The sequence below is a fragment of the Mastomys coucha genome, unplaced genomic scaffold (genome assembly GCF_008632895.1).
Source record: "Mastomys coucha isolate ucsf_1 unplaced genomic scaffold, UCSF_Mcou_1 pScaffold13, whole genome shotgun sequence".
Taxonomy (NCBI): Eukaryota; Metazoa; Chordata; class Mammalia; order Rodentia; family Muridae; genus Mastomys; species Mastomys coucha.
The window spans coordinates 26,098,839-26,110,170 of NW_022196895.1; the positions used below are offsets into that span (position 1 = coordinate 26,098,839).

Here is an 11,332-nt window from a genome sequence, read left to right on the forward strand (position 1 = left end):
ACTAGTGATAGCATAAGTAAAAACTATCATCCACAGACTTTTGAGGCAATTCTACTTCACAACAGCACAGACGTGGAGAAGGGTGATCTTCATTTAAGAGTACTGCCTAAATCATTCAAGAGCCATGACTATAGGCATGAGCTACCATGTATATAGTGGTGGAGACATGTATGTTAGGCAAACTGTACCAAGTGAAACACACAACCAGCCTCTTGATATAATAATAATACTCATGTACACTATTATAACTCCCCACAATTTGATGAAAACAAATGCCCAGAATAAATGAATGCTGGATGGAATAACCAGAAAAGGCAAGAATTTCTGAGTAGAAAAAAACATGTTTGAATTTAGGCGGTTTAAACACTTGTGTTGCAGCATTTTCTCTGTCCAATCACATTAGGGCAGTGACAGGCCTGTGATTGGACAGGAATAGAGAGGTGGAGCTAGAAGTTGAGGAGGAAAAAGGGCAGAGAACAGGAAGGGGCAGAGGATCTTCATCATGGAGACAGAGGAGGATGACATTTCAGACCCCACGTGGTTATAACAACTAAGCTAAGGTTTTTACAAAATAGCGTAATTGAGTTAAAATATTTAACTCTTTATCATTTGGCACTGAAATCATTGTATTGGCATCTTGTAATGATGATCTTATTAATATATCAGCCTGATTAGATAATTAAGCCTTAAGAGTCATGCTTTACCGGGTACTAGGAGCTAGGTGAATGATTGTGGGGGTGTGTAAAGTGTTGCATGTGAGTGAGATGTTGCTGCTAGCTGGGAGAAAATACCAAGAGCCCACCGGAACATAGTGTTGTGGTCAGACAGCACTGGCACTAGAAAATGCTCCAGCAGGAAAGAGAGTTTGTGGGGTGGATTCATTTTTTTAATATTCCTGCAACACACTTGTACCTGACATATTTTTAAATGAGTTTGAATTTAAAAAAAAAACTGAAAAAAACTCTTACACTCCTGCTAATTACTTATTTTATTTCTATTGCATCAAAAAGAGATCGAAAGGAAATAAATTCTTTCTATAGAATGAATTAATAAACCAACATTATTGCTGAAGCGGGATTGATACAACTTGACGGCTCTAGTACCCAAACCAAGATGTGGCGTCTGGATAAGACACTGAGAGTGTGAACTTGGGCTATGGGGAGAAACTGCAGTAATTGTACCACTACATAGGACAAGCCAAAAAGGACTTTGAGAAAATAGAAAAGAAGAAAAAAAACATACATTTGATTCATGGGAGTGAGCATATACAGGAGGGGAAAGTACATTTATTTCTTTAAGTTATTTCTAACCCAAGTGGAAGAAATTAGAATGTCCATTTCAGAGTAGAGACAACTGCTAGAATAAAGGCTACTGCAGCATGTTAACTCTCCACAGTGTGTCTTCTCTGTTCTGGGAAGAGCAGCTCATAACCTAGCAATATCTGCAAGGTAGGCAGATGACTTCTCCCTGGGCTGGTCTGAGCTAAGCTCTTTACCTGCTTATAGTCCACTATCCTCACAAGAGCCTTGAGCATGGTGAATTTGAGAACTCTTTATTATCTCCCCTTTACAGACGGGGATTAGTAATATTAAGTTACCCAAGATGACAGTTAGGGAGCCATGAAGTTAGGATTCAGCCCCAGGTACTTTGAGGTCAAACTCCTAACAGCTTTCTCCTGCTGAGGTTTGAGAATTGCAATCTGGAACGTCATCTTAATTCTGTGCTTGATCTGGATTCTCAACAGCAGAAAGAATCTGGATAAACTTGGATTAGGGATATGATTGTCTCAGTTTGAGAAACTAGTGCAGACACAGATATGCAGAACATACATATACATTTCCCATTTATTAATACATTTTGATTTGGTAAACATTTTAGCATAGAGTAGCCTCACCCCTTCAGCAAGTGAAAAGACACAGCTGGAAACAAACAATTGTAAACAAAGGGATTCCAAAACTATACTTCTATCTTTATAGTACTTTTTTGGCCCTGTGAAAAAATAACAGGTTTTAATTGATTTGTACATGAGTACTATATTTGCTTGTGCCCTCTTGTCCCATTTTTTCTCTCTTTCTATTAATCCCATTTCCACTTTTCAAGTACTGCTTTTGCATTCATCAGTTTCTAGATGGAAGATAACAGATAGATGAAAGAGATATAAATAGTGATAGATTGATAGATGGTAGCTATAGATTGATAGGTAATGAACACATAATTAGATAGATAATGGACGTATTTATAGATATTACATGGTAAGAAGGTGGTAAGTGAAAGATATAAGCAGATGATCATTTCTACACATATATTGTTTTCCCATATGATCCTTTAGCCCCAGCAGATAATATTTCTGTGTTTTATTATCTCAGGCCAAGTAACAAATAGCTAGAGACTAATTCTGTAGCCTAAAGCTTATTCTTGTTATTTCAAGGAGCTAATTCTTCTGGGCCTGGCCCTTCTCTTAAAACATGACCACGGCCTAAGTGCCCCCACAACCATTCCTGTTTTCACCTCCTGGTGTTATTGGTTCTTGTCCAAGTTTCTTGTCTCTAGAACCTAGAAGTATGATAAATCTTGCTTTCTTGAGACTCTGCTTGTTCTTTCTTTGAAGCTGTTCCTGACCAGCATTATATAAAATATTCCAAAGAACACAGAAATATAAAAATAAAGAAGTGTCTCTGAGATATATAGTTAGCACAGGAAAGCAAGAACTGGATGCCTCTAAAGAGCCAGTGCTGATAAAAGATAAGGTATGGGCAACTCTGGCTCACCACCATTTTGAGGGCAGCCTGTGACTAAAGGATGGTGTTTACATTTTTTAAGTGACTAGAACCAAAATGAAAATTGTGTGGAATTTCAGGATCTCTTAATAGAGTTATCAGAATGCCACCATGCTCACTTACCATGTGCTGGGCATGGGTACGTTTAGGAAGTCCAGTAGCTGTGACTTAGGCTTTAGGCCAGCAAAGCCTGGAGTCCTAGCTTTTGCTCTGCACAGTCCACTGATTCCTGAAACAGAGATCAAAGATTAAATATTGCAGAAGAGGAACATGTGATTGCCAATAATAGACTTGACTACTCATTATGAAAAAACCTGGAGAACTATGGGAAACTTTCTGACAAAAATGTCACAATAAGAATACCAATGATCCCAAAATGAAATAGTTTTGACTCTACATTGTTGTGGAGCAAATCCCATTAGGTAAAAAATATATTTTGAATATGTGGTTTTTGATCTTTTCTCTATGGCAAAAATATTCAGAATGCTAACCTCTAAATAATGGGCGAGGATGGGAGCCATAACCAATGTCACTTAGCATAACCAGCATACAGAACAGCAGAAACTTCTCACACACTGCTCTTTGATCCATGGTGTTCAGGGGATAAGGCCCAGTAAATACATGTTCCACCTAGGAGGTTTTCAACTTTTTCTGGGTTTACTAGTCCATAATCCTAATTAAAGTCAAGAAATACTGCACCAAACCTCTTGATTACAAAGGAATGACTTCCCCAGTGGCCCTCTATAATGAGTATTCATTAGAGTGTCATAAAATGGACCCAGATGGCAAGACAACTGCTCAAAGAGAGCAGAGACACATAGAGTCACTGGACATTGAAGTCTCAAAAAAAGCTACTCATCAACTCTAGGAGTCACCATAGAGCAACCAAGAGAAACCACTTGGTGGGACCAAGTTACTACTTCCGATCATGCAGCATATTTCACTCCATACTGTGGAGTGTAGCTAGGGATATCTCCCTGTCCATGGTCAGGAATAGAGTTATCAGACTCTGCTATTGTCAGACTAGAACAGTGTCCTCAATGACTAAAATGTCTATATAAGGGCACTTTCATTTGAAGGGAAATTCAAACACAGAAACCCCTCAGTGCTTTATATCCCTTTTTTGGCGGAAAGACTCCCCTTCCCATGGATAATGGATCTATTTGAGGTGATGTACCCATCTGGGCCTAATGGAAAGTTACCTCCTAGGTGCCCTGCTCTAGACTTATAGATGTTCCACCACCCATCCGCTAAAAGCATCCACAGGAGGAGACAACCCCCCAAACTCGTGTGTCTCCTAAAAGCTTTCTGCTTTATTTATAGATGCAAAGCACTGTTCTTTCACATAGCCATCTGGGTCTTACCGCAGACACCTCTGGTTTTGTTCCAAAAAGAATGAGGTAGAAATGGAGGAAGAAAAAAAATAAGACGGGAAGGAAAAGAAGGGAGGGAAGGAAGAAAGTACAGTAGGAAGGAAGAGACACTTTGGCATGTGCCTCTCCATTAACTGACGAGACAGTAGACAGCTGGTCATTTATCTTCCTTTGAAGATTTCCATTTATGTCAAACTTATTTTGAATAAAATAGCAAAAGAATATCTTTTTAACTAGCTCAGTAAGTCCCAAGAGCTTTTAAATCTTAGCTCTTTAAAGGACCGTGCCCCTCTCTTCTGAAGCAGTTAAGCTGCTTGAACAGTGCTTTTCAAAACATCAATTTTGTAGAAATCCTCACATGTAGAAAGGCAAGAGGACCTGGTGAAATTAGCCAGGAGAGAAATGGGGTTCTAATTCTCACTCTGTCACTTGCTGCCCAGGAGATTGTCACCAAACCCCATGGAATCCCAAAATGGCCAGATAAGAGGTATGGATGATAACAGTTCCATGGCACACATCACCATTGGCTTTGGAAATCAGATTTTACACATTCCAGTCTTTAAAATCCATCTGACTCAGACAAATGTGTTAATGTGCACAAAAAGATGTTCCAAAAAGGCAGAGTGTGATGGAACACCCTTTGTGAAAAATTTGAAATTCAAAGAATTTTTGCAGGAAAGAGGGAGAGAAACATCCTTAGGCAGGGTTAAATGATATAGAAAAAAATCAGAAAAGCCAAAGACTCAAGGTGTGTTCAAAGAGATGTGAGCCAGCCTGTGAGCCCAGGGTGAGCTGAGTATGTTAGTGAAGGGATGAGTAAAGAGTGGAGAAATAGTGAATGGAAGCCACACAGCAAAGCCTAGGATGCCAAGGTTAGACCTACAGAACTTACTCAGTTGACAGAGAGTCTGTAATTTGGCAGTGGCGTGGAAGATAGACTAGGGAGGACTTGCAGACTTGACTTGGAGTAGCCATTTCCTTCAGGCGGAGTGCAAGGAGTCATGCTGTCTGATCAGAAGGGCCTGATCACTAGGTAGGACAGAAAGAAAGAATGAAATGCCTCTCCCTTGAATCTGAGTGATGTAAGGCAATGAGATATTGGTAACAGATGCAGACAAAAGAGGGAGCCACACATTGAGACCATTTTAACCAAAGTTTCAACTTCTGAGTTGGCTGGTTTGGGGTACTTGAAAAGATCGTTACAATTCATATGGAATGGGCTTTGAGAGAGAAAAGGTATTACATGTAGCTTTGCTCTACCTGCCTTCTCTCTGGAAAGTGGCCATGCTACCAGCCCCCTCCCAGCTTCCCTTGAATCTGAGGATAAAAGACACACATAGTTGTTCATTTTCAACTTCCCTTTCTGGCACAATTGCTGGGCACTACTATCTCCTGTATGGAAAAGCATGCCCTTATCAATTTCTTATCTCCACCTCTCCTACCTGCCCTAAACTTTAGTGGCTCAATCCCAGGTAGCCCCTTCTAAACACCCCTGACCACCTGTCTATAGGAGCTGCCTGTGTGGCCACTCCTTTATGAGATTTCACATGGCTGATCAACTTTTATTCAACAGATGCATCACAAACTCTGTCACTCTTCCCTTGTGTGTCTCTGCTTGCCTCCAGGGACCCTGAAGTCCCATCTATTCCTTTTAACCAACCATTGTGCCACGGATTTCTTTACTGACATATCAAAAACAAATTAGGTAACAGGACCTTAGCATTAAAACTGTCCCTATAGAATGGGGCAGAGGCAATTATATCTAGTCTTCATATTCAGACACATTCTCCAGAGGGAAGGAAGGTAAAATGACCCAGGAAGCAGAAAGGCGGCTCCTGTAGGACCATAAGACCATAATAATGGACAGGGGACACAAGACTCTCCATTAAGACTTTCCATAGGTTTAAGTTTGACCTTTACTATAGGTCCATCCAACAGATAGACATGTAGGAGAACTAAACTGTCTCTGAAATAGGTAAATGGGGAACCAATTGCCATGAAGGTCTAACTTAGATATAATGCAATATTTTTTATTACTTTTCTAGAAATTTGACACCATTCTTCAATTTGAACCAAAGTGGCTTTTTTTCCCTTTAAAAATGATTGACACTCAAAAGGTAATACTCTTTAAACTCCTCCAATTAAAGCAAATTTAATTTTAAGTTTAATTAAAGGAAACTTTAATTAGAAAGAAGATTAAATTTTAATTAAATTTCTTTAAAATCTTCATACCGGCCTTTACGGATAATATTTCTGTCAGAAGCCAAATCCCTTCTTAATATTCTTAAATTCTATTTTAGCATTTTCCTTCGTATTAAAACTGCTCCTCACCAGCTGTACCTGCCACTGTGAAAATTATTCCCACCTTAAAATACTTGAAAATGCAACAGAGGAGCCAAGGTCTCCCTGGGCAGAGAAAGGAAAACAACAGATTCCATTATTGATGAGGTTTTTTTTTTTATTTTATTTTCAATCTCTTCCCAGCATTTTCCATTGCGATGGGTATAGTAACCTGCTGTGAGCCAGTTGTGATGCATCCACACATCAACAAATATTTATGGAACACCTACTGTGTGCATGGCCCTGCACTAAGTTTCCTGTCTAACAAGGAAACATAGTTAAAGTGTTAGCTCAACCAGAGATTCTGGACAGCAGAGCCAGGACCAGCTGTGCCTGGTAGGCTCTTGGCTGCTTTTCTGTTCTTAAGATTATGAAGGAAAATGCCAGCTGGAGCACTGGCCAGGCCATTCTTCTGCTTGACCCAGCATAACCCACCGTGTTATCATGGCCTTGGGAGCCGAAGTCTAGATCTTGACTGAAGTTGCTATTAAATAGACATACTATTGGTGGGAATATAAGCCCACCGCTACTCACGTTTCTCATCAGTAAAAGTTGATTGGTAAAATTCAGGGATGTCCTAAAGATCCATTGAAGTGATATAGGCAAGGAAAGACTGCAAATCACAACGTGCTGCTAGGGTGAACTGAGACACTACTTCAGAAAGTCTCTGCCCGCTTCCCACCCTTTGCTTATTGTCGACTCACTTGATAGGGTCGCAGCATCTCTGAAGGTATGCCTACTTGGCTCATCTCTTGTCACTTTCCTGTTCTCAGTGAAACAAAAGTGATTCTGTTAACTTTTCTATTACCAGAGCCTTCCCTCTGTCTCCTAAATCCATCACTCTCAACATCTGTGTCCTGCAGCCCATAACCAAATCCATATTCCCATTCTTCCCAGACATCCACCAGGCACCATTGCTGACTGCTAATACTGTTAATCTAATCTCGATCCCTCTGCTAGGCTGGTGAATGTGTGAGTGTGTGTGAGTGTGTGAGTGTGTGTGAGTATGTGTGTGTGTGTGTGTGTGTGTGTGTGTGTGTGTGTGTGTAAAGGCCAGAGGCCAACCTTGAATATTATTATTCCTCAAGGTCTTCCCATCTTGTTTTTTGAGGCTGAGTCTCTGTCCTGAAGCTTTCTCAATAGCTAGTTTGGCTGACCAGTGAGACTCAGGGATCCTCCTGTTTCTGGGTCTTTGGCATTAGGATTATATATAGTTACCATCACATTTAGCTGCTTAAAGTAGGTTCTGGGTCTCACCCTCCTGACATAAAGATTGCAAACGAAACAACAGAGCTTTCTTCCTAGCTCTGTCTATGTGCTTTTGAGAAGGCCTCAGAGAGAAAAGTCTCTGCTTCAACAACATAAAACAAGCTTCAAAACTGCTACTGTAAGAATGGAGTTAAAATAAAGTGAGGATAAATAATTTCATTAGATATTGTTATCTTTAGCTTGCTTCTTGGAAAGAAAATGTCCTTTTCTCATATTACCAAATTATGTTTGCAGTTATTATACATGGCTGTGCTGAGCCCTACTCCACATTTAAGCACACATCTCACTCCTTGAGTATATCACAGATGCAAAAGCTCGTGAAAGTTCCTCCAACTTTCAAAGAAATATTCCCAAAGTGTTTGGTTTACTGTTCCCTAGCAAGACAGCCAGCCCCCAACTCCTTTTCTTTGAACTTATAAGAACTTCACTATACTCTGTATTTATCGAAGCTCCAATATTGTATTAAACCAATCTCACTTAAGAGTTCAACTTGACTTCTAGCCCATTTGGTTGAGTTCTGTATTCAAAGACTTGGAAATACATACACAGATGGGGGGGTGAGAGGGAGAGAGAAGGAGAAGAAAAGAAAAGAAAGGAAAAAAAAGAAGAGAAAAGAAAAGAAAAGGAAAGGAAAAGAAAAGAAAAGAAAAGAAAAGAAAAGAAAAGAAAAGAAAAGAAAAGAAAAAAGGCACTGACCAGGGCCTGACAGGATTATCTGAACCTTGTATTCAGAGCTGTCCCTTCACCTGCTCATGGATTCTTCCAGAAGAGCCCATGTTTTCTGCTCTCTGTTGTCACTGTGCTCAGCTCACAACCATACTGTGCTCTAATTATATTCATTAACTGTGCTATGCAAAGAATTAGAAGCTCTATTCTAATTTGTTAAGGACAATATTTATTTTTAGAACAACACACATGCTGATTTTGTGAGCACATGGAAGACAGACATGTTTAGGAAAGGGAAACCGATCAAAGAATGGTACTGAGATTGGTGGATTTGGGGTGGGGCAAAGTGACAACAGAGTCTGCTGAGAGGTGTGTAAGGTTGACAGGCCTCCACAGTGAGTCAGTAAGCCAGCCGCAGAGAAAACAAAGAAGGCTACACCTCCAGCCTTTGCTCCAGGCCTCAGTTATTCCTTATTCAACTGTAAAGTAGGCTTGGCAGAATCCATGTAATTCTCATGTTTTCATTTTAAGGAATATTGAGACACCTTATTATAGATCATTTGTAAAAAGACAGATACCTAGACCTGTTCAAAGGATGGCTCCCTCTACTGATGAACAATTGTTACACTTGTTACACTCTGTTTCATTGAAACAATAAATGGCCATCAGCAATGTACCTGGCTGCTTCTTTTTTTCCCCCTTTGAATCACTACTTATGAGATTTTTTTCCTATTTTAAAAACTAAATTGGAATTGTTCGTCATTACTTTTTCACTGGCAATTTAAAAAAAAAAAAGATCAAAATGAAACTTTTAACAAGAAGTCAGCATGCTAATTTTTTACTCTATGAAAACAACAGAACATATTTACCTGGCAGGGGAGATACCATGATCACGAAGGTGGTTTTCCCAGTGCGATGCTTATCCATTGCACTCTGAATGTACTGACCCCTGCGATTTCCCCAAATGCGGGAAACTCGACTGCATAATTTGTGGTAATAGGGGACTGCGTTCGAGCTCTCCCCTGGAAAAAAAAACAAAAAAACAAAACAAACAAAACAAACAAACAGAAAAAAACAACAGAACACATCTCAGGAACTCTTTCTTTTTAGACTATCTTTAAGAATCTTTGGAGATAAGTGATTTTCAGAGGGGACCAGTGCTCTGAGAACTAAAGTAAGAAGATAAATTTACTAGTTTTGAATGCTGATGTCCCATTTTTTTTTTTACATTAGCTGCCAAACTCTCAGACTTCCAGAAACCCTGCTAGAGTGTTTTGATAACTAGAAGCTCAGAATATGCCCTTCATCTCATTATCAGGATGCCACTAACAAGGAAGCAGAGGGATGCTCACACTCTCTCTGTGTGGCTCTGTCTCTGCCTCACATCTCTTGCCATGAAGAACAGTAGTTGTAGGTGAGCTCTCAAGGTTAGAATGACACTGGAGCTGGATAATTTTCTTTTCCTGATTTGGTTATTTCTTTGCAATCTACTTTCCATCCTGCAGTCACTTGCTGATGTGCTCAGCTTTATTTCCTGCCTTTCTCTTGACCAGTTTGCTTCTGGAAGCATCTTCACCGAGAATTTTACTTGCTAAGATTTTCAACAGAGAATTATCATTAGCCACAGCAATTGTCCTCTCCTCTTCCTTGTTCTCTCTCTCTCTCTCTCTCTCTCTCTCTCTCTCTCTCTCTCTCTCTCTCTCTCTCTCTCTCTCTCTCTTTCTCTCTCTCTTTCTCTCTCTCACACACACACACACACACACAAAACCATTAGCTCAATGATGGAAATGAACATGTAGACAGACATTAAGAAAGAACAATGGTGTGGATCTAAGAGCTGGCTCCCTGTAGGTAGTGGGAGGGAAGGGCCAACATAAGCTGCAGTGTGGACAGAGGCTAAGGTAAAAGGGAAGATTAAGGGTTACAGCAGAGTCCAAAGCACTGAAGAAGATGCATAAGAGTGCTTATAATTGGATATAAATTAACCATTTTAGAAGCATTAGAGGAGGAATAGGGTTCTGGGCCATTGATGAGCAACCTAGCTACTTTGACTAATATATGTAAAGCAGCATTCTTTCTAATGCTGTTAATTGTTACAGATTAAATTGTAAGTAAGGGTGGTTTCTAATAAGAAACTTCCAGCTAGCTAACTACCTCAGATGTCACAGACAAAGAGATAACTACGAAATAATCAACATGGACTACAGCCACATCTTGGTGGTTGTGACATTAACTCTCTGTCATGGGAACAAGCTGTGTACATGAATGGGAAAGGAAAGAGAATTGAGAATTAACATCACTTGAAATACCTGCAGGGTTGGATAATAGTTATGACCACCAAATGACTAACACCTAAGGAGAAAACCTAGATCAGTGGTTCTCAACCTTCCTAATTCTGGGACCCTTTGGGGTGGTGAGCAGGGGGAAGGGGGAGGGAACAGGGGTTTGGTTTAGTTTTTGTTTTTTATTTTATTTTATTTTTATTTTATTTTATTATTTTTTTGGAGGGGAACCTGGGAAAGGAGATATTGTAAATAAAGAAAACATCTAATAAAAAAATAATTCTTCATGTTGTGGTGATCCCCCCAAGTATAAAATTATTTTTGCTTTTATTTCATACTTATAGTTTTGCTATTGTTATGAACTGCAATGTAAGCATCTGCTACTCAGGATATCTGATATGAGACCCCTGTGAAATGATCACTCCCCTACCCCCAGATGGGTCATGATCCACAAGCTGGGAACCGTCTATCTAGATTAATAACTAAGAAAACGAGAGCCAGAGTCAAAGATGAACATAGAGGGACTTCAACTACTCCTAACACGTCAGAAAACACACAAACAACACATGATTCCCTCCCTGTTGGGTTTAGGGAGACATGCATGGATCATGAAGGTCCTACATTG

At 39.8% G+C, this 11,332-nt stretch overlaps 1 non-coding gene across 1 annotated transcript; it reads left to right on the forward strand.

Moving 5' to 3' along the window:
• The first annotated feature begins 9,286 nt into the window (after positions 1-9,286).
• LOC116087924 lies at positions 9,287-9,450 on the forward strand. The gene has a single exon (XR_004117699.1). It is a non-coding gene; the product is annotated as a U1 spliceosomal RNA (small nuclear RNA).
• Positions 9,451-11,332: the final 1,882 nt, after the last annotated feature.